The following is a 24,290-nucleotide window of genomic DNA, read 5'->3' as shown; positions in this document are numbered from 1 at the left end:
CAGAAGACGCACCTAGTTTTTAGAGGAAAACAAAAATATATATATTCTGAACAAAACAGTGGGTGTATGATTTTTGTGGTTCATGCTGTGGCCACAGACATGATATGTGATTTGACGGTGAGTTTGGGCTAGCCCAATGCAAAAATCCTGAGGATCCATGTAGATCCGTGCTTTGTAACCACGTTTTTGCACCATTGCAGCCCCACCAAACAGTGGGTGCATGATTTTTTGGGTGCAGACTGTAGCCATGGACATGCTATGTGATCTGATGGTGAATTTGGGGTGACCCAATGCAAAAATCCTGAGGATCCATGTGCTTTTACCTCCCCCCTCCCGGGCAGCCTCCTTTATCTCTAGAATCCCTTATCTCCCCTCCCGATCGCTTGCCGATCAGCTGCTCAGCGGCTTTGTTTCAACACCTCCTTCCCTCTTTCTAAAAAAAAAAAAAAAAAAAGCACAACCTGATTTTTGCCCCTGGGCAATTTGGCTCTAGGGACTACGCCTTTGCTCCATAAGACGCACATACATTTCCCCCTACTTTTTAGGAGGAAAAAAGTGTGTCTTATGGGGCAAAAAATACGGTAGTTAAATTCGTGGAGGGTAAGGCTAAGAATGGCTACTGGCCACAATGGCTATATTCTGCCTCCATTGTTGGTGCTGCTTACTAGGGATCACACGCTGGGAAAGGACTATTGTGCTCATGTCTGGCTTGTGGGATTCCCATGGGCTTCTGGTTGGCTACTGCGAGAAGAGCCTATGGCCTGAATCTGGCAGTCAGGCTCTTCGTATGTCCTTACACTTCTTGCAATCGTCAGCTCTCATAAACATTTATTACCCATCACTGCTTCCTTAACATGGATTCTCCTAGGCATGCTTTAACTATTTCTGCTGGTACCTATTCTGAAGGAACAAGATTGTTGGCAAATTTCCACGATAGTGGGCAGCAAATATTCTAAATGGTTTAGGGGAACATATTCATCCATAGCTCTCCCACAGATGGGGACACTTAGAAACAAATTAAGTGACGACTTTATTTTCGCAGTAGGTACAGGCTGTGCCTCTCTTTGATGAAACAATGGTCATTGACTTCAAACAGGGAAAGCCCACAAAATGAGCCCTAGCTCTCGTCCCAAGGATAACGGAGCGGAGGCAGGGTGGTGTGATGCATAAGAACTGGAGATGTAGACATGGGTTCAAATGCCTAGCACTTGACCATGAAACTCACTGAGCAGCCTTGGGCAAGTTTCAGGTTGGAAAGCTATGCAGGTATATGGAAGTAAGTCCCGTTGAACAAAATGAGATGGCACCTTATTTGTAACAACAACAACAACAACGCATTACTAACTTTACATGTTGATATTTTTTTCAAAAGGCAGTTAGGAGCTTGGGTGATATTACATATTTCCCCCCAACAGACCAGGTAAAGGTAAAGGACTCCTGGACAGTTAAGTCCAGTCAAAGGCGACTCTGGGGTTGCGGTACTCAATTCACTTTCAGGCCGAGGGAGCCGGCGTTTGTCCACAGACAGCTTTCCAGATCACGTGGCCAGCATGACTAAACTGCTTCTGGCGCAACGGAACGCCGTAACGGCAACCAGAGCGCAAGGGAACTCCGTTTACCTTCCCGCTGGAGTGGTACTTATTTATCTACTTGCACTTTGACATGCTTTCGAACTGCCAGGTTGGCAGGAGCTGGGACAGAGCAACAGGAGCTCACCCCATTGTGAGGATTTGAACCACCAACCTTCTGATCAGCAAGCCCAAGAAGCTCAGTTGGTTTAGCTGAGCTTAAAATTTGGGCATCTTAAATCACCCTATTAGCTGTAGTATTTTGCAAAGGAGAGTCATGGAAACGGCACTTCCTGAAACACAGTGATGAGGAGGCATTGCTCTCTGCCTCTGAAAACAGGTGTTTGCAGCAATGAGTTAATAACTTACTAATTAATGTACAAAGCAAGTTCATCTGACAAGTGAGGCCTGGCTGTGCCAGGCACAAGGTGGAACTACCAAGATAACTCTTATTTTCTTTCTCTCCCACTGTGCCCTCATCCTTGACATCGCCTTAAGATAATTTATTGGCTGGTTAGGGCCATTAAGTCTTGTCGGGCAAGATTAAATAGCACTTGCGGTAAAGAATTTACAAAATCATGGTTTTATTAACTTTGACTATGCAAACAGCACCCATGTGCAAAGGGTCTCCCATTTGTGGAAGGATTGTTCTTTAAAACCAAGAAGCAGGAAGACTGAAGTAGGATGCTGCAACAAAATATTGCAGTGTTACAGCCAACTATCTCTCCCAGGAGACTGGATTCCATTATCCTTCCCCCGCCTTTCCAGTTCCCATCTTCAGCTGAAAAAGTGTTCTCAAACCCTGCTCTAGGGCTATACAACAAAAACAAACTTTTGACCAATGCAGAAAATTGTGGCTTTCAACACAAAGCATGTTTCCCCCCTCACAAACATATACCCTTCACCCGACTTTGGATATCATTTATCCTCGCAAAGATCTCTGGTGAATTCAAAAGCTTGCTTGCTATTTTGAGATATTTTGGTTGGTTATAAAAAAATGGATTTGGGGATTTTCCAAAATAAGGCTGGCCGTTCGACTCTTAGGCATGCATGGGAATGTAATCAATTTCCCTCTTCAGCTCGCCTACTGGGTTTCTCTCTGAGAAAGGCCTGTTTATCTGGCATGCAGAGAACTGGCAAACAGTGTCCCAGGGGCAGAGGACATCACCATCATCCCTGCTGGGAAATAAATGGCGGCACTTAGCCCCTGCCCATCCCTCCAGAGCAGAGTGAGGAAGAAAGAGAAATGTTGAGAAAGAAAGCTATAAAGATTTTAGAGCACAGGTTTGCGGTGATCTGGATTTTAAAGACACTTGTGACCGTAATAAATAAGTGTGCACTTTGTACCCATGTTAATTGCCACACTTGGTACTTGCTTGGCAATACGTCCCTACAAAAACATGTTTTGAGTAGCAACTAACCTCGGGGCAACGGCATAATTTATAGGAGGAAGGAAAGAGGCACGTGTTGGTTTTGCATCCATTTGCAAAACCACATCTTCAGGCATTTGTTAATATACCAACATTACTAACACCCACACACCCCAAAAAAGACCCCATTTAACTCCTGACACTAAGCCACTGGCCGATAATCTCAACTACCCATCTCAACTATGGCACCATTCTTTTGCTCACAGACAGCTAGAGGAGAGAGTTCGTGAACTGAGGGCGTCACTTTGCCAACTGAACAGTATTTTCACCATCCGAGTCATAAAACAGGCCACATTCCAGCAATGCAGGAAGTCAGAGGTTTTGGAACACATTGATCCGCACAAACACGCACACACTTTGCCCTTCCACCAAGCAAAAAGCAATATCACAATTAAGAAGACACATTCCAGGCAGGCAGGCGCAAAGAGGGATATGGCCTGAGGTGAGGCTTCCTGAGGGCCAGATATGAAAGCTCAGAGGGCCGCATTGGGCCTCCGGTCCTAGGCTCCCAAGCCTGATGAGAGGTGTATTTTGTTTTATTGCGTAATCGTATATGAATTCCTCCCTTTGCATTTCAGGCTTGCCAATCCATAACAGCCTAACATTTCCGCAAGAGCCGTTAATGCGGCTACGAGGTTATTTTAAGTGCCTGGCCAAACACATTACAATCTCTTTCAGGATAAAATCTGGACTTTTATAGCACTGTTCTGCCTCCCCTGCCCCACATCAGTGACTCTTAACTGCTTAGCCCATAGTCCCTGCGCTCCCCACTCCCAGCCCAGTTCCCACAACCCTTTGCAACCAGTGACCCTTCTGGCAAGGTTTCTTTGGAAATATCCTACAGTTCCTACTATTGACTAAATGCTGCTATGGGAACAGCACCGGACAGGACCCGGCACGATACAAAGCTGGTTGTTCTGCCCTGACGAGGCTAGATTTGTGATTTTTTTCAGGACCTTGAACAATAATGGAACCCTGTGCTCTTTTCCTCTAATTCAGTTGCAAGAAAGGCTTGTGGCCTAGTTCTTGGTAGCAATGCAGACTGCAGAAGGCGGCTTGTATATTAAATGCAACACCCCGCCCCCCCAATATAGACATTATCCACAAAGAGAAAGCAAGCATTTCAGAGAGAATGCTTTCTCTTCTCCACAAAGAGAAAGCAAGCATTTCAGAGAGAATTAAATGCAACCCCCCCCCCCAATATAGACATTCTCCACAAAGAGAAAGCAAGCATTTCAGAGAGAAAGGAGGCATCATGCGACGCAACACATACAACCATCTGCTCTGCTGGAAAACATGGCGGGGAGTGCTCTTATGTTTGAGTCCTGCTTGTGGGTTTCCCACAGGCATCTTGCTGGATTAGGTAGGCCATTGGCCTGGTTCACCAGGCTTGTCTTATCTTCATAATTCCCTGCATACAGAAAGCTAGCATGTCTGGGAAGCTAAGAAGCTGCCTCATACAAAGCCTGACCATTGGTCCATCTAGGCTGGTAGTTGCTTCTCCAGTGTTTTGGGCATGGTTCTTTCAATCACTGGGGAGATTCCTGGGACTGAACACGCAAACCATGATCTCTACCATAGGGAGAGGGTGCTGGCTTAGACTTCTCCCTGGCCTGCTAGGTTTCTATATTCAGGGAGTGGTATGGAGCAGAGGGGACAATCACAATCTCACGCAAAGCAAATTGCAGGCAGTTAACTTACATACTGTATTGGCCCGCATATAAGTCGCACCTTTAAAATTGAAGGGGGGGAGAAAAAATACCCGAATATAAGCCACTCCAAACCTGGCTGCTCCTGGCTGCGTACGGGGGGGGGGGAGCACCACAGTGTTGCCGACAGCTTTTCCTCTTCCTCGCTCTCTCCCTTCCCAGCCTTGGGGGATAGGATGGGGAACTAAGCATGGGGCATAACGTAAAGTTGCGAATATAAGCCGCACATTAACTTTTCATGTCAGAATTTGAGGCTCATATTCAGGCCAATACGGTAATTTGCTGTCACGAGAGTTGTGGTGATGGTAAGGTAAAGGGACCCCTGACCATTAGGTCCAGTCGCGGACGACTCTGGGGTTGTGGCGCTCATCTTGCTTTATTGGCCAAGGGAGCCGGTGTACAGCTTCCACATCATGTCGCCAGCATGACTAAGCCGCTTCTGGCAAACCAGAGCAGCGCACGGAAGCGCCGTTTACCTTCCCACCGGAGCAGTACCTATTTATCTACTTGCACTTTGACGTGCTTTTGAACTGCTAGGTTGGCAGGAGCAGGGACCGAGCAACAGGTGCTCACCCCGTCGCGGGGATTCGAACCGCTGAACTTCTGATCGGCAAGTCCTAGGCTCTGTGGTTTAACCCACAGTGCCACCCGCATTCCTCGTGGTGATGGTAAATGGTGTCAAAAAGGGATTGGGCCAATTACAGACTCGAAACAACCATGCTCTTGCCCCACTTGGTGTGATCTCCAAAATATCAGTCTTATGCATTTGTGGAGCAACAGAGCAGCTGCTTGGCCTCCGAGGTTCAATCCTCAGGCATCTCTAGGTAAGGCTGGGAATGTACTCAGTCTGGAACCCTGGAGAGCTGCTGCCAGTCCGTGTAGGCAATGCTGAGCTAGGTGGTCTGACTCAGTATGAAGAAGCTTCCCACATTTCAACATTGCTCCTGCAATAACTGTCTAAACGACTCCTCAACGGCAAAACCTAACCCATCAACGAATACTAAAGATTCCAATATGATATTGGATGCAAGATAAAGGAATCCAGAAGGTTGCAATGATGCCATATAGCCTTTTTTTCTTAAGCATGCAGAATTTAATGCAAGAGTTGTCAACACAGCACCCACAGGTGCCCAGGTGTCCCGAGGGGCCTTCACTGGGACGCACAGAGGCCCCCCTGCCCCCCCTCTGAATTTAGCCTTAAAAGCAGCATTTTATTTTAGGCAACATAACTGGTTGTGGCGGCTGCTCCGCTGACGTGTGTGTGTGTTACTCTCAACACTTTCTCTTGCTTGCAAAGGTGCCCACCAGGTTGGCAACCCCCGATTTAATGGAAAGAAGGGCTTCATTGCTAGCATACTCGGGACTGAAGCAATTAGAATGAACAGCCTTGGAGCTAAATCGATTTAAAATTCCTGTCTCCCTTTTGCCCGGAAGGGAAACGGACTGTCAGACCATGAGTCAGCGAGTCTGCTTAATGGGATAACTTTGGCAACGGTTAGGAAATAGAGCCTGGTTGTTTCCTCCCCGCCTGCCCCCATTAGAATCAGAATGTTATTAAACACTTCAGACATTGTGCATAGCACACTTCACTGTTTAGGCTCTCCTTTGACAAAGGAGAGCAAATGATTTAAATATATTAGGTATTTGCAATATTAAACAAACAGCTACTGGGTGTCGATGCAGCAGGACTCATGAGCAGACCTAAAGCATAACACATGCTGCCTTTACTCGAAGAATCCCATCTTGTTCTGTGCAGATTCCTTTGCTCGCAGCCTTGTGCTGTTTAATTTTTGCTTGGATGGAATCCTTCTTTCTTTCTTTCTTTCTTTCTTTCTTTCTTTCTTTCTTTCTTTCTTTCTTTCTTTTGAATGTTTAGGGACGCAGGTGGCGCTGTGGGTTAAACCACAGAGCCTAGGACTTGCCGATAGGAAGGTCGGCAGTTCGAATCCCTGTGACGGGGTGATCTCCCATTACTCAGTCCCTGCTCCTGTCAACCTAGCAGTTCGAAAGCACATCAAAGTGCAAGTAGATAAATAGGTACCACTCCGGCGGTAAAGTAAACGGCGTTTCCGTGCACTGCTCTGGTTCGCCAGTAGCGGCTTAGTCATGCTGGCCACATGACCCTGAAGCTGTACACCGTCTCCCTCAACCAGTAAAGCAAGATGAGTGCCACAACCTCAGAGTCTGTCATGACTGGACCTAATGGTCAGGGGTCCCTTTACCTTTACCTTTACAATAATGTTTATTAAAGTTTGAAGAAAAAAATACAAAGGATAAATATCTAATATCTTCTTATCAACGATAAACTAATCTAAATAAAAACACAAACCAGAAGTGGGGGGGGGGAGAGAGAAAGAGAGAAAGAAGAAAAGGAAGAAAAATGAGTGAGAGAGGAAAGGAGTAAAAAGAAAAAAATTCCAATTCTTTGTCAGTCTGCTCTCGCTCTCACTCTCTCTATATATAATTATTCAAAACATCCACCCCCAAGATAACACCCAACAATTCCACTTCCCATAAACCAATATTTTCTTCAATCCTCAAACCCAGATATCGTAAATTCATATTCCCCACTCCCACACACAAAGTCTATATGGGGTTTCCAATATTGAGCAGCTTGGATGTGATCCTGACCAACATCACCTTCCGCATTCCTGAAGCTCTTTGAGACCTTGAGCCTGTTACTGCCTTTCAGCCTAAAGTACCTCACAGGGTTGTTGTGAGATGAAATGGGGTGAAGAGTCCTTGGAGGAAGGTGGGGAGGAGGATGGACATAATGAGAGACCTGTTGGACCAGGCCAGTGGCCCCATCTTGTCTCACATCTTGTTCTCCCAGTGGCTAAGCAAATGCCTACAGGAAGCCCCAAAGGAGGACGTGAGCCCAAGAGCGCTCTGCCCATGGCTGATCCCCAGCAAGCAGCATTCTGAAACCTATTGTCTCAGGGAGTGGAGGTACAGAATAAATATCATAATATTCTCAATGGTGCTGACCCATTCCTTAAGCGAATTCCTAGCCAGACATTAAAAGTAGAGCAAAGTTTTGGTGGACTTGTAAAAGAGTATTGGGAAATGATCCATAATGAATTGAAAAAAATGTTTAATGGTACTTTCCCCCCAAAAACCTAGAGTCCTTTCTGTTGGGGATAATTCAGATTGAAATTCCCAGGTGTCAAAAAAGGTTATTTGTGTATGCTGCTACTGCGGCCTGTGTTTTGTTAGCCCCAAAATGGAAAACGAGCAAAGCCCCAACGAAAGCAGAATGGCGACTTAAACTGATGGAATATGCACGACTCACAGACTTAACATATAGAATAAGAGAAAGAAGAACATACGTTTAAAGAAGACTGGAAAACTTTTATTGAATATATGGGAAATAATTGTATACAGCTGAAAATGCTGGCAGCATTAAGATAAATTCAACAGTGTAAACAAGTTTTGATGGATGCAATAATGGAATACTGAATGGTATAGTTTTTTAAAAAATATGCAGGGATTCATGATTTGTAACATGAATCATGGAAAGGGAAGTCATTGATATCTTAAGTATGTAAAATGAGTATTTTAAATTGTAAAACAGTAAATTTAATAAAAATTATATATATATATAAAAGTGGAGCAAAGTTCTTCCCAAACGAGCCTGGGATTATCGACTAAGTAAACAAGCTCCTTGCTACTTGTTCTTAATCATAGAATCATAGAGATGGAAGGGACCCAAGGGTCATTTAGTCCAACCCCTTACAATGCAGGGATCTCAGCTAAAGATCCATGATAAACAGCCATCCAAGCTCTGCTTAGAAACCTCCAAGCAGAAACTTCAAAAGAGGCAGAGGAAATGTCCGCGTTTCTTTATGCTTTTGATGTAGTCGAACAACTCTGTATTAAAAACAAGATTCTTGCTAGCAGCTTGGGTCAATCTCTTGTCTAAACAGAACTTTTCACTTTCCTAATTACAAGCTACCACTTCTATGTAATTATACGCCATGGAGCATCTTCGTTTTGGCAGCCCCTGACTCATCTGGAAACAGCTGCTCAGGGATGCCATCAATTTTCCCTCTAACAAATTCTTCCAGGCTTTTCTCCCCAAGCTTTTCCCCATACAAACAGCTAAGAATACTTATCAGCTGCTGCTGCTCCTCTCCTCCTCCCTCACCTATATCTGTTAATGGTTAATATGTGAGCACTAGAGGACAGCGTACATACTTGGGCGGGAATGAAAACCCTGCATTTTCCTCTTCTCAATCCACCTGTGATTAAGAACAGGCAAATCTGTCAGTTTCTGGTTTATTCCAGTCTCACCTTGTTCCAATCTTTAGTTCTACATCTCCACACCAGTTTCTGATTTTAAGCCCTCATGAAAATTCATCAGCATTTTACGGTGAAATTTTCCAAATATAAATACACAGTTTTACTAACTTAGTTGGTCTTTAAGGTGCTACTGGAAGGAATTTTTTTTTATTTTGACTATGGCAGACCAACATGGCTACCTATCTGTAACAGTTTTACCTAATATGTACATTTTTTGCAAAGCAATATCCCCCTTCATAATGCAAATGTGTGCATTATTTTCTCTGCTAATATTCATTTATAAGCACATTTTACCCTAGTATATGCATTTTTGTACACATTGCTTGGCTGGGTAACTGCATTGCACAATTCAGAGAAATGTGAATTTCAAATGTGAATTTTTCAGTCTGTGTATTGTTTCAGAAACTGGATTAAATGTGAACTGAACTGAATCCACCCCCCATCCTCACCTCTAGCCCATCTCCACACACCTAGATACAGCCTTACCTTTGCAAGGAGTTTGTTTGCCAAGCAAATAATAAAACATAATTGTGCCTTATACATTTTATAGACGTACAAATGGAAGCATTTGCAGGAGAGATGTTTTATGTACACAAAGCAGTGAGATGTTTCAGGAGTTCCAGCAAGAGCCTTAAGCAAGTGTGCAAGCCATGGTTTTGCTAACTATTGAAAAGCATATTTTGGTTAACTAAGGAAAGTATGCTTAACAATTACAGTCAAACCTCGGTTGTCAAACATAAACCATTCTGAAACATCCGACAACCGAGACACGGCTTCCGATTGGTTGCAAGAGCTTCTCGCGCTCAAATGGAAACTGCATTGGATGTTCAGTTCCGAAAAAGGTTCGAAAACCGGAGCATTTACTTCCAGGACTTCGGCGTTTGGGAGCTGAAAAGTTTGGAAACGGAGCCATTTGAGAACCAGGGTTTGACTGTATAGCCTAACAGCACAATTTTGTGTATGTGTTTACTCAGAAGTAAGTGAGTTCACCCAGGTAAACATGCCCAGAAATGCAGCTAACTCCCACTGATTCTAATGAAGTAGGATAGCTTGTAATAAGGAACATTTCTTCACGGTAACCAATTTCTGGTCCCAGGTTAACAACTACTAGAAACAGATAACCCAGGAGTATCTGCAGTTTAAACAAGAGCAATAATGAATGGATAAGATAGAATGACTAGGCTAAACGCATTAGTTTTGCTCATTAGCTTAATGAAAAGGTCCCAGGCAGCTATGTTTAATTCAGTTTCATTTCCAATCCAAGCTTTCCTTGGCTATCAAAAATACTTGCAAAATGAAAAACCTTTTAAAATCATTGCATGCTTTTAATTATCTTAAACGCTCATAAGGCAGGTGGCCAAGGCCCTGCGTGAAAGTTCTTGTGCATCAGGCAGAAAGCTATTCTGGGATTTATACATGTGGGGTAGGCAGATAAAATAACCACCTGCCAAGTCATATTCCTGCATTAAATTTCAAGTACTACAAGATGAACGACAGCACGGGATTCTGCTGGCGCTCTGCTCAGACTGCATTCGCCAGGCTTAGGCAGCGCTGAAGAAGCCAGACATCAAATGCTCCGCGTTAATAACAGCCCTGCTAAGTTAGATACTCGCATTTTAGTGAGCCTCTTTAAGTCATGGAGTGGGGAAGACCTTTCAGATCCACAAAGATCAAATTAACGGCGATGGTCCAGAAATCCTTGTTGGCAGGGGGCAAGGGATTCACTTGGCTGACTGGAGTCAAGCTAGTACATAGATCATACTCTATAGCCTGCAGTCCAAGGCTGCATGAATTTTTTAAAATAAAAAAACCCGCACTTGTGTTTCTAAGAAAAGCTGAATTCTGCACCATGGTAATGTTAAGCAAATTTTGCATACTTCCCTCACTCTGCATACTGTATTATGCTAGGCATACTACAGTGGTACCTTGGTTTACAACCACAATCCATTCCAGAGGTCCAGTTGTAAACCAAAACAGGTTGTAACCCAAGGCGCGCTTTCGCCAATGGGGCCTCAAAAAAGGGGGGTTGTAATAAAAAAAAGGGGGTTGTAATCCAAAAAAAGGGACACACACTTCCGGGTTTGATGTGGTTGTAATCCAAAACGGTTGCTGTCAGGGAACTGCCATCGCAGCTAGCAGAGGAGGCGAGGCTCAGCAGCGATGCTGGAGAGGGGCCAAGCAGGGAGAGAGGCAAGTCCCCGGCTGGGGAAGATAATCAGCGCTACACCAGGGATAGAGGGGAGCCGATGGGGGAAGCGGAGAGGAGGCTCCAGGACTCTTCGCAGGAGACCAGCGAGGAGAGCACAAGTCCTCCGCTGCCTACGCCCACCCTGCGCAGAAGACTTTCGCGCAGGGAAAGTAGGCGGCGACTTGGCGTCAAAGAGCTTCTTTGCTGGAAGAGGTTCAAGAAACGCCCACTGACGGATTCTGCCAGCGACTGAACAGCCACCGAGTGGGGGGCTGTCCAGAGGGAAACGGCTTAACCAGGCAAACTAGCCCGGAGAGGCGGTAACTTAAGCACAAGCAACCCTCAAAGCCATTACAGTTGCAAACCAAGGTACCACTGTACATTATTCTGGCTTTGCTATGAAGGGTACTGAAGCCTGAAAAGCTTTCTCTAACATCCCTCTAACCCCCAAGATTTCAAAACATGTACTTTCAAGCGCAGCTTCGCAACCATAAGGTCTAGAAACGTGCTTTCTTTAAAATGAAAGCGGAAGTTGTAAGGAAGCTGAAATTCTGTGTCTGAGGCAATATTTTGTGGGTGCCCTCTGCTCTCACAGAATCATGGCACAAATGTGGTCTTGATTAACTGCCACTGGCAGTGAGAGATACTACACTGGCTTCCTATATGCTATGCGGCGATGCCTTGAGTGGTTTGGGTTTGCTTTGGTTTTGTTTGGTAGGATCTGAGAGGCAAGGCAAGGGGGTCAATGGCAAAGAACAGGAGAAAGCTGAGCGTGGTTTTTAAGATGATCTCCTGCAAAATAATGCTTGGACTGAACTAGCTTGGTTTAACAGCAAGTTGATGGAATTGGTTCAAAAATCTATGACTTGTTCCTTAAAATAGGTTTACACCTTCTTTGATTTATGTACCTTAGGTGTTTATATCTTACCCCTGGTCTGTAGGAATTGAGAGACTATGTGTCTCTCAATTGCGACCACTCTTGGCTGAGTAAGATTGTCTTCCTTGAACACGGTCTTCACAGTGAGTCCGTAAGTGACTGTGGAGGCCGATTCTGGATCCACACATCCTTTCACAGTGGGTACATGGGTTTCCGGGCGGGAGTTGATCATGGTGAGGGATTGCCAAACGTGCCTTCCTCTGAGCCGTTTCTCCTTTTCGCCCTGAGTTTGTGCTTCTTCAAAGTCCACGACACCTTTGGTAAAGGCTGTTCTCCAATTGTAGCGCTCGCAAGCCAGCGTTTCCCAGTTATCCATGCTCATATTACATTTTTTAAGATTTGCCTTGAGAGCATATTTAAATGTCTTTTGTCGTCCATCGGTATTTCGTTTTCCATGCTTAAGTTGGGAATAGAGTAGTTGCATTGGAAGACGATAATCAAGCATCCAAACAATACGACCAGTCCAACGAAGTTGATGCTGAAGAATCATTGCTTCGACATTGGTGATCTTTGCTTCTTCCAGTACACTGACACTAGTTCGCCTGTCTTCCCAAGTGATGTGTAAATTTTTCTGGAGACACTGTTGATGGAATCTTTTGAGGACTTGGAGATGGCGTTTATAAGTGGACCATGTTTCACAAGTGTACAGTAAAGTTGGTAGTACAAGAGCTTTGTAAATGAGCATTTTGGTTTCCCTGTGAATGTCCCGGTCCGCAAACACTCTGCACTTATAGTTGCCCTATCACCTATTTAGCATGCTCTAAATAGGTGCTTTTACCTAATACTGGCCTATGGCCATCATAAAGATGTTGATTTGCTGAGTGAACTGATCACAAATTATTATCATTGGGGGGGGGGTAGAACTTTGAACAAATTAGTTCATCTTACACGTGTTTTATACCCTTTAGACCTTTAGGGTCTTTAAGCTTAAACCTATAATTGTTGGGGGGGGGAGGAATAAACAACTCACATTTCACATTTTTTTCTTTCTTACTTCCAGAATATTCTACATAGTAATTTTGTGAGTAGACAGAAAACTATTATAAAACATCGTTGCCTAAACGTTTGCTTCTGAGAGTATATGACAATGAACTAGTTTTTGCTACTCAATCCGAAAGGTTCAGCCATCGTGACGCATTGTAAAGATCAACAAAACTTGTTTTTGTAGAAATCTCATCTGAACAAAATGGAAGTTACCCTTAGGACAAAAAAATCTAAATCTCAAAATGTCATCAAGTCTGAAAATGAACAAAACCAACATTAATTCATTAATTAACATTTGAGAAATATCAATCAGTACTATCTGTCATTCCTATAAACGCATGTGGGCGGTTGTGAAAAAGAACACCCTGTGTAAAACAGGGGAGGAGAGAAAAAAAGAGTTATATTTTTTTACACAAGTTTTAAAACAAATCTTTTCTTTTCCCCTCTCTCTTTCCTTTCTTCCTTCCTGTTCTTCCTTCCTTCTGTTTCTCCTTTTTTGATTTGTATCTTCTGTGGTTGTAATTTTACTGTATTATGGGAAAATCTTAATAAAAAATCTTAAAAAGGACCCCTGACCATTAGGTCCAGTCATGACCGACTCTGGGGTTGCTGCACTCATCTCGTTTTATTGGCCGAGGGAGCCGGTGTACAGCTTCCGGGTCATGTGGCCAGCATGACTAAGCCGCTTCTGGTGAACCAGAGCAGCGCACGGAAATGCCGTTTACCTTCCCACCGGAGTGGTACCTATTTATCTACTTGCACCTTGACGTGCTTTTGAACAGCTAAGTTGGCAGGAGCTGGGACCAAGCAACGGGAGCTAACCCCGTTGCGGGGATTCGAACTGCGACCTTCTGATCGGCAAGTCCTAGGCTCTGTGGTTTAACCCACAGGGGCAATGCTCTCCATCTTTCTGATGTCAGGTTTATCTGCCTGATAAGATGTTATGAGTTCTGAAATTACAGCTGGTGAAAGAGATGGTTTCTCAGTCCTTGGATTTCCAATACTGCATGCCTCGACCTGCAGCCAAGCTCAAATATAGGGCCAGTTAGGAATGAAATGTATGGGGCAGCTGCGGCCATCAGTCAGGAGAGCAGCTTATATCTGTGGGTTCCATGATAGTTGTGAAAAAACTGCACACATGGATGTGACTTTTGCATCTTGGTGCCATTGAAAAGTGGGAGTCAAGAGCATAGTTTGGATTCTCATGAGCCACAAGCCCAAGGGATCACATAACAGTAATCGCTTGTAGTTTGCTCCTCTCTCTGTATCCTCGGTAACTTACTGTAATACAACACATGCAATGTAACACCAGCTTGCTCAGAATTTCTTTGCCCCAGCAAATGGCCATGAAGTGAAGAAGGAAGAGAGACACTCAATTTGGCAACTTCACATCACATACTTTGGATTGCTAAGAGATAACAAGGAAGAGAGACAGGGCTGCTGTTTCAGTAGAAGATGAGCATCTTCTGAAACATCTGATGACCTAAGTACACTTCAGATTGCATCGGCAACAGAACAAGTTAATTGTAGAGTGGAAGCAGTTAAGCTCGGTCTAAGAAACCATGGTTTATTAGACTGAATGAGGGTGAATATTGTGCCCACATGCTCCCCGAAATGGAACACTTGTGGAGTTGTTATGCCATAGTTTTCTGTTACAGCCGAAACAAGAAACCGCAGCTTGCCTCCAATCCAAAACAGGATCTGAAACTAGATTCATGATACTTCACAGTCTGGATATTTAAATAATTAAGATCTCTCTGTGTGTATGTGCTCAACTAAGGGGAATGCAAAACTGTTGGCATATTCCGTGCCACAGTTCTGAACTTATAATGTACCTGCCATAATGTACTTTTAACTTATAAAATACATCAGTTGTACCAATTTTTCACTTAATAGGTAGCTAAGTGAAATTTGTTTCCTGAATATATATATATTTTTTTGTACAGTGGGACCTCGGGTTAAGTACTTAATTCGTTCCGGAGGTCCGTTCTTAACCTGAAACTGTTCTTAACCTGAAGCACCACTTTAGCTAATGGGGCCTCCCACTGCTGCTGCGCCGCCGGAGCACCATTTCTGTTCTCATCCTGAAGCAAAGTTCTTAACCGGAGGTACTATTTCTGGGTTAGCAGAGTCTGTAACCTGAAGCGTATGTAACCTGAAGTGTATGTAACCCGAGGTACCACTGTACAATATTCCAGCATCCTACTAGTATTTATTCTAGTGCTGGCAATAGGTATATTTTTTAAAAGTTTAAAGTGGTGCTGTGTGCTTTGAGAAATTTATGAAAACAGAAGGGCAGAGCAATCAAATTCCCCCACCATTTTATCCCAGGCTGAGGGGTTGGACTGAGCAGAGGTATTTGCATCTTGCCATCTTGCCAACAGAGCCCACCAAAAAAAAACCTGAAACAGGAAGTTCTGAGGGCAGAGATATCTGCTGGAACCCTGGGACTTTGTTCCTGCAAAGTCCCACAGGCAGGGAGTAGAGGTAGGGACCGCATTTGCAATCTTTTACATCCATTAAAAATTATGTTCATTTTTATATATTTGAGAGGGATATATATTTAGTCATTTTGTGCACACATCTTGATTACATTTGTTGGAAAGACAATGCATTTTTAAGAACTCAATAGTTTAGGGTGGCAGCACCTAGTCTTTGGAATTCCCGGCCTGTTGAAATCAAGCAGGTGCCTTCGCTGTGCTCTTTTCGGCACCTGCTAAAAGCATCCTTGTTTAGACAAGTCTACCCAGATGTTCAGAAAGTTCATAGAATCATAGAATTGCAGTGTTGGAAGGGACCCCAAGTGTCGCCTAGTCCAATGCCCCGCTAAAACATCCTTGACAGTTGATGTTACTTTAATCTGTTTTAGTAGTTTAACATTTGTATGTTTTAAAGTATGGCTGTAGATTTGCCTTGATTTTATCTTTTTGAAAATTGCTTTGAGGCTTGTTTTCTTTTTTTTACACTCAAGCAGTGTATAATTTTTATGCAATAAACAAACACAAGACACTGGATAAGAATAAACTGTGGCAAATTGTTTTGTTTGGAACTGAACTTTTATCTGCAATGGTAATACATTTCATAACATCTGACACTGGAGAGACAGTGTGGTGTAGTGGTTACAGTGTTGGACTAGGGCCTGTGAGGCCAGAGGTTCAAATCTCAGCCATGATACTCACAGGGGGGCCTTCAGCCACTCCCTGCCTCTCAGCCTAGCCTACCCCACAGGGTTGTTGTTAGGGTGAGACTGGGGAGGACCATGTATGAGCTCCTTTGAAGGATACAAATAAATGTCTTCTGCATACATCTCTAAACCCCTGGCAGCTTCCTAGCGAATGCTACGTTGTTGGCAGAAGCACTGAATAGGAATCAATCTCTCAAATGCTACCATGGCTTTTATTTCCCAATTCCTAGTGAGATGACTTGACATCAGTTGCGTGTTGCCATGGAAATGATTAGAATAACGAGTGTTAACTTATATAATTCTGGAAGCGCACTATAATAATTGTCAGAAGTTATCCCTGATCTGTAGGGCAAATAAGGACAAATTGACGGATGCACGGCACAATATGCAGAAAGAAAGGTGGATGCTAGTTTTAAAGAACATGTTGTTGTTTAGTCATGTCCGACTCTTCGTGACCCCATGGACCAGAGCACGCCAGCCACTCCTGTCTTCCACTGCCTCCCGCAGTTTGGTCAAACTCATGCTGGTAGCTTCGAGAACACTGTCCAAACTTCTCGTCCTCTGTCGTCCCCGTCTCCTTGTGCCCTCAATCTTTCCCAACATTAGGGTCTTTTTCAGGGAGTCTTCTCTTCTCATGAGGTGCCCAAAGTATTGGAGCCTCAGCTTCAGGATCTGTCCTTCCAGTGAGCACTCGGGGCTGATTTCCTTCAGAATGGATCGGTTTGATCTTCTTGCAGTCCATGGGACTCTCAAGAGTCTCCTCCAGCACCATAATTCAAAAGCATCAATTCTTCGGCAATGAGCCTTCTTTATGGTCCAGCTCTCACTTCCATACATCACTACTGGGAAAACCATAGCTTTAACTATACAGATCCTTGTCGGCTGTGTTATGCAGACTCGGGCAACTGAGTCTCCTCTGGCTGGGTGTGGTTCTCGGAGGTCCTACTACAGATGGAAGCATCCGTCTTTTTTCTGACCCTGCCAGTCTCACACATGTTCATTAACAGTGGCTGACGATGGCCATTGGGGCAGTGGTGAAGCTGCATGCTCCACTACCGGGGGCGGAGAGCAGGCGGGGGCATGGCTGGTGCCCCCCGGGTGGCATGACACACATCCCGGGGGGCATGAAGGAGCATGGTACGCCGCTCGCAAGGGCATGGCGCACGTTCTGGGGGTGTAACACACTGCCTGTGGGGGCATGGTGCTGGCGCGGGATGTGGGCGTGGCACGTGTTCAGGGCGGGCGACACAATGGCACCCTACCAGAATAGTGGTGCCAGGGGCAGCCCCGCTCCCTCTGCAGTCCCGTTCATCCGCCAGTGCATTGGGGCTGGTCAGATAGAAGACAAGGATGCCAGCAATAGTTGGAAGGGGAGCCAATGACAGGCAGGTGCCATTCTGCATTTCATATGAAGGCAGGGTGAAGTTAAAAGTCGTAATAAATAGCACGAGGTCTTCTTTTCCCATTTTATCCTCACGGGAACCCTTCTGAGGTGGGTGAGTTTGAGAGACAAGAGACTGGCCCGAGATGGCCCAGTGAGCTTTGTGGCAGAGCAGGGATTTCCAGTCCAACACTCTGCTGGTTACGAGAGCCAGTGTGGTGTAGTGGTTAAGAGCGGTGGACTCGTAATCTGGTGAACCAGGTTCGCTTCCCCGCTCCTCCACATGCAGCTGCTGGGTGACCTTGGGCCAGTCACACTTCTCTGAAGTCTCTCAGCCTCCCTCACCTCACAGAGTGTTTGTTGTGGGGGAGGAAGGGAAAGGAGAATGTTAGCCGCTTTGAGACTTCGTCAGGTAGCGATAAAGCGGGATATCAAATCCAAACTCCTCTTACGAGCCAGTGGCTTTTACGAAGCATTCCACATATAGCATCTAAAATGTCCTTGAATTCTGTTCACTTCCTTATATACACAGTTGTGGGAAGTGTTCATTTATCATTGATATAGAGCACATTTGCAAAGCCAAATTGGACACGGCTGCTTGTTCATCCTATCATCGCTCCTAAGATACCTGGGCTGTAAGTGGGTCTCTCAGCCGGCCTTGCGGTGCTCTTTGTACATTAAGCAGTGGGAAAGTGCTTGGGAAGGTCGAAAGCACAGTCCAATTTTGAGATCGATAGACTGACAGCAGGAACTCAAGCGCCAAGCACCCACAGAACCGAAACGATTCACTCAGCTCTACAGATTCAAGCTAAGAATACCAGAGGTGAAGGTTACTCTGCGGTTTGCTTTATCCTTTAGATATAAAAACCAAACGTGTTAAGCTGGGTAAAGTCCAATGGCTGAGAGCTGTTTCCATAAAATAAAACAAACATTCCTCCTAATGCTCACCTCACGAAAGAAACCAAGATTGAGCAACTTGCGGCTTTTGCTTTCAAAAGTGCTGGGCCTAATGGAATGCTTAGCGAAGAGGTTTCTGAACTGCTTGGCTGGGGAATCCTGATGTTTCTGGGAAACTTAACCAGCATTTTTCAAATGAAAAGGGCAGAAACGGTAGATAAGTTTCCGGGGGAAAGGGCTAGACCTGCTGCAGGAGAGAGTTATCGGTTTAAACTTTGATTAATGTTGTGCTTTAATTGTTGTAACTCACCTTGAGATCTTAAGGCTAAGGATGGAATATTATTAATAATAATAGTAATAGTAAAAAATACTCTAGGTCTCACATTTCTTCATATGGGGCTTGGGTGAGGCCTCTCAGGCTTGCCCAATGCCATTTATGACACATATCCTTCCCTGACCAGCTGTCTGGTGTGTGTGACTATGCGTGTGCATGAGAGAGGAAGAGGCAGGGAACACCGGGGGCCTCCTACGCCTGAGTTTGTGGGAGGCGGGAAGGATAGAGGCACATGTATTTTCCCACCCCTTCAGCAGCATCCCAAGGGGTTGGCTACCAATTCCACGCCCTCTGGATCACCTTTCAAAGGCATCCAAGTTGCTCTTACATTCTCACTTGCTTGTTAGTAATGTCAGTGCCAAGAATGATTGCATGAGCGAGAGAGAGAGAGAGAGAGAGAGAGAGAGAGAGAGAGAGAAACATATGCAAATTAATTACAATAATGACAAACAAAATTCTAACCTTGATATTTACTATTGCAGTTGGCCACTAAAATCCACCATCAGTGCAGCAGTCTAAAGGCATTCAAACCAATCTATCAATGATGGTGTTTTCCCACCGAAAAGGCACCTTTTTGTAGAATAATTCAAGATACAATTTGTGGCATCAGTGTCATTTAGATAAACCAAAAGTACTATTTCTGGGTAAATAAAACGATACACACTTCAAATTCTTGCACACATCTTGAGAACAGATCTTGCACAAACACAAATATATATACATATACAGTCATACCTTATGTTACGTTTGCTTCATGTTACTTTTTTCATGTTGCGTCCTGCGGCGACCCGGAAGTACCGGAAAGGGTTACTTCCGTGTTTCGCCGCTCGAACATGTGCAGAAGCGCTAAATCACGCTTCACGCATGCGTACAAGCGCCAAATCGCGCCGCGCACCTGCGCAGATACGGCACTTCAGGTTGTGTGCTTTTTATGTTGCTAATGGGCCTCCAGAACGGATCCCAATTGGAACCAGAGGTACCAGTGTACATACATATATACACAAAACATACACTTATGTTTTAATCTCCTGTCAAATCCCAGAAAAACTGTGCTTTACGTTTGAGTTAGCACTTGTGATGTTTTTTCCCCAAAATATCAGAACCGGTTCTCCAAAAAGAAATAATTATCCCAATCTCTCTCTCTCTCTCTCTCTCTTATGTCTATAATTGGTCACCATGCCATACCTAATTTTAACAAAAGGGGATACATTTTTCTCATTTGGCTTTTCAGCTTTAATAGATGCAATTAAGCACTCAAATTCTCTATTTCCCTTAATTATGATATGCGGGGGCGGGGCGGGGGGGACGTACAATATCTCTTACCTGACCCAGGTGACATAATGCCACCCATTTTATCAGCACTTTTATAGTTAACAAAAGGATATTGTATGGTTGTCAGATGTCAAATAGCGGAGTCTAAACAGATTATGATCATTCGATCATACTAAATGGATACACCCCCCTAACAAATTTGGAGAATGTATCCCTGTTTTAAATGTTTTAAGGGTAAGGGGAAAGATATGCAAATACAGTTTTTACATGGAGGTATACCAGACTGATAAAATACTTACTGAGTTTATATTATAACTTTTCATAGGCACTAAGGAGCTATAGTATTTCTGTTCCATGTTCCATGTGAAGTCTTTTGGGAAGTAACTGAATTTTGCTACTACAGGCCAAAAAAACCGGCCAACTAGACACCATGCTTAATCTCTGCTTATCCTTTAACTAATTACAGGTGGGAAGCGATGAGGTGCCAGAAATCACCACGAACACCTCCCTCGTTCTCTTACAATGGCAATGGCGCCCACCTGAGAAGCTGAGTTTCAGCTGGAAAAACAACAACCCTGGACGAGCCCAAATCTATTTGCAACGGAGACACTGGAAGAGGGCAGGTTTATTGGGATTACAGTGGTACCTCGGGTTAAGAACTTAATTCGTTCTGGAGGTCCATTCTTAAGCTGAAACTGTTCTTAACCTGAGGTACCACTTTAGCTAATGGAGCCTCCCGCTGCTGCCTTGCCGTCATGCGATTTCTGCTCTCATCCTGAAGCAAAGTTCTTAACCCGAGGTACTATTTCTGGGTTAGTGGAGTCTGTAACCTGAAGCGTCTGTAACCCGAGGTACCACTGTACTTTTCTTCACAGTGAGAAGCTCCCTGTTGCCCGTAATTAGTTAGGGAAAAACAAGATAGACAGCTGCCTGTTACATATTAAACAAATGCCTAGGTTGGCCCTTAGATATCCTGCCTTATCAGGAAATGGAAACAGTCGTGTTTTGGCCACGGTCTCATTGCGAGAAAAGGCGTTCCACTACAGTGGTACCTCGGGTTACATACGCTTCAGGTTACAGACTCCGCTAACCCAGAAATAGTGCTTCAGGTTAAGAACTTTGCTTCAGGATGAGAACAGAAATCGCATGACAGCAAGGCAGCAGCGGGAGGCCCCATTAGCTAAAGTGGTGCTTCAGGTTAAGAACAGTTTCAGGTTAAGTACGGACCTCCGGAATGAATTAAGTACTTAACCCGAGGTACCACTGTACTTGAAAACATCACTGAGTGGATCGGGACCAGCAGCAAAGCGTTCCCTGCATATTGTAGGGCCCAAGATGGTGAATGCATCTCCTGTGAGTTTGGAAGGAGACGTCAGGCATAGCTTGGGAAAGCAGGGCATGCAGGCTTGCCATAGGCATCTGGTAAGCCACTGTGAGAGCAGGATGCTGGGCCTGATCCTGCAGCGCTTCTCTTAGGCTCCTTAAGGCCTCTCTCTTCTTTGCACACACAGAGTAAGGGGGTGCTGTGCAGAAACGGCACCTTGCCTTTGGAACAAGCAAACGCAGAAAATGAGGCCATATGCACCCCATATGTTTAAAGCCAGGCATAGGCAAACTTGGCCCTTCAGATGTTTTGAGACTACAATTCCCGTCATCGCTGACCACTGGTCCTGTTAGTTAGGGATGATGGGAGTTGTAGGCCAAAAACATCTGGAGGGCCGAGTTTGCCTATGCCTGGTTTAAAGCACTATGATGCCATTTTAACACTCATGGCTTCCCCCAAAGAATCCTGGGAGATGTAGTTTGTTAAGGGCTCTATTCCTCTTCCCAGAGCTACAATTCCCAGAGTTCCCAGGGTAGAAGGATGAATTGTTAAGCTACTGTAGTTTAGATCTGGGAGAGGAATAAAGGTAAAGGTAAAGGGACCCCCGACCATTAGGTCCAGTCATGACTCTGGGGTTGCGGCACTCATCTCGCGTTATTGGCCGAGGGAGCCAGCAAAAGCCAGCGAAAGCTTCCAGGTCATGTGGCCAGCATGACTAAGCCGCTTCTGGTGAACCAGAGCAGCACACAGAAACAACATTTACCTTCCCGCCAGAGTGGTAACTTTTTATCTACTTGCACTTTGATGTGCTTTCGAACTGCTAGGTTGGCAGGAGCAGGGACCAAGCAACAGGAGCTCATCCCGTCGCAGGGATTCGAACCGCTGAACTTCTGATCGGCAAGCCCAAGAGGCTCTGTGGTTTAACCCACAGCGCCACCCGCGTCCCACTTGGGAGGGGAATAGGGGTCTCCTAATAATTCTCAGCACCCTTAACAAATTATGGCTCCCACAATTCTTTGGGGGAAAGCCACAGGTGTTTAAAGCGTTAGCGGTGCTTTAAAAGTATGGTGCAAATGTGGCCGAGCTGTGAGTGAGCTGACGGCTAAAGCCAAATTGGCAGCCTTGCACATTCTCTCCTGCCATTCCTTTTCACTTAAGGTCCACTTGTATGGTTTGTAAACGAAGCAGATTTAATCTGCTTCCATGACCAAAAGGGAACCAAACCCAACTAGTGCTGTTACCCCTGGAACTTGTCGCCACTCTAGGAAGCAAGGAGCACACCGCAGGAGTTAAACTCGGATGTCCCCATCTACAAATTGTTGAGGTCCTCTGTTCCCACACATACACCACCAAACATAAACACTCTCGCACGCCTGGGAGTCCGCAGAACATTCTTCTCCCCTCTTCCATCTGTTTAGACAGATGGTTTCTCTGCGATTAGAGCACCTCCGAAACGCAGGCAGAGAGTGGGTGAGTTGTCTGACAAATGAAGAGCAGGGTCTGGGATTTGATTATATAATTTTTCACTTATGTTGTTTCATCTGCTTTTAATTGAGAGAAAACACCCACAACATTCTGGGGCCCTGGGAGGGGACTAGGCATCGGTGGGTTTGGGAAAGTGTCAAAACCAGAAGCAATCAGAACAATAAGCATGAGTTTCTTACTTATATAACTTAAGATGTGTGGGCAGCGAGCGCCACAGATATGCACCCTCCCCGTATCTCGAGGAGAACTGGCGCATGCAGCGTTGGCCAGCAGGCATGCATGCTCCCTGCTTCGCCGGCCTCAGCAATTCAGCCAGTGACAAAGTTGTGTGTGTGTGTTATGTACTGAGTTGAATAGGATCCAAAATGCAGCAGTCTGATTGGTCCACAGGAGCCACCCAATCAAGCTCCAGGTGGAAGTGAATCCGCAACCTGATTGGCCTGCAGGAGAATCCCGGAATTAGCCAATCACGTGGGGGCCCATTGTGTCAAGAATGTATATAAAGCAGACATTCTGGGGGAACTTCCATTCCTCCTCATCACTATGAGCTGAATAAAGAGCATGAAATCCACTCTCGACTCCGAGTATATTTCAGTGTGTGTGCATGTCTTTCTCTTTCCACTCATTGCAGAAGAAGGGACACAAAACTAGCAGGGAAATAAGGCAGAGAAGCCAGCACTTGGCAAGCTTCGCCACCTAAGCCTCCTGTATCAAAGAGTGCATTGTTGCTGTGTCAATGCAATCGTTTCACAAAATCAAAGCCAAACTATGCAGGCATTCACTATGCAGGGTTTTCAAACGATGCTCTGGGGAAGCACTGTAGCTCGGTGGTGCACAGGAACCTGCTAGGAACATAGGAAACGGGCTTAACGCCGAGTCCAGCCATTGGTCCATCTGGCTGGGGGATGTCTAAGCGGCTCTCCTAAGTTTTTAGCTAGGAACGTTCCCAATCCTACTTGGAGGTGCTGGGGATTGAAGCTGGGACTGTCTGTCTGCACATAAACGTCTGCCATACAGCCCTTCCCATACTGAGCTACTTCCTGTGGAGAGTGCATGCAAAGGTGCCAACCCCCCCCCCCAGGTCTTTTGTTTATGGCCCCCAGTTGGATGAATATGTGTGACTTGGTGGGAGAATGTGGAAGGAAACTTATTGTCTGTCAGTTCCTTTTAGTGCATACAGCCAAAGGCCTACACTAGTACGCGGGTGGTTTAAACCACAGAGCCTAGGGCTTGCCAGTCAGAAGGTCGGCAGTTCGAATCCCCATGACGGGGTGAGCTCCCGTTGCTCAGTCCCA

The 24,290-nt window shown here is 45.0% G+C and overlaps 1 protein-coding gene across 2 annotated transcripts in view; it reads right to left on the bottom strand.

Moving 5' to 3' along the window:
• The window catches only part of PLD1 (phospholipase D1), a 130,814-nt gene that overhangs the window by 75,413 nt on the left and 31,111 nt on the right, over window positions 1-24,290 (bottom strand). The window lies entirely within an intron of this gene.

Source organism: Podarcis melisellensis (assembly GCF_964234715.1).
Source record: "Podarcis melisellensis genome assembly, chromosome: 5".
NCBI classification, from domain to species: domain Eukaryota; kingdom Metazoa; phylum Chordata; class Lepidosauria; order Squamata; family Lacertidae; genus Podarcis; species Podarcis melisellensis.
This window is presented reverse-complemented; position numbering and strand designations above follow the sequence as displayed.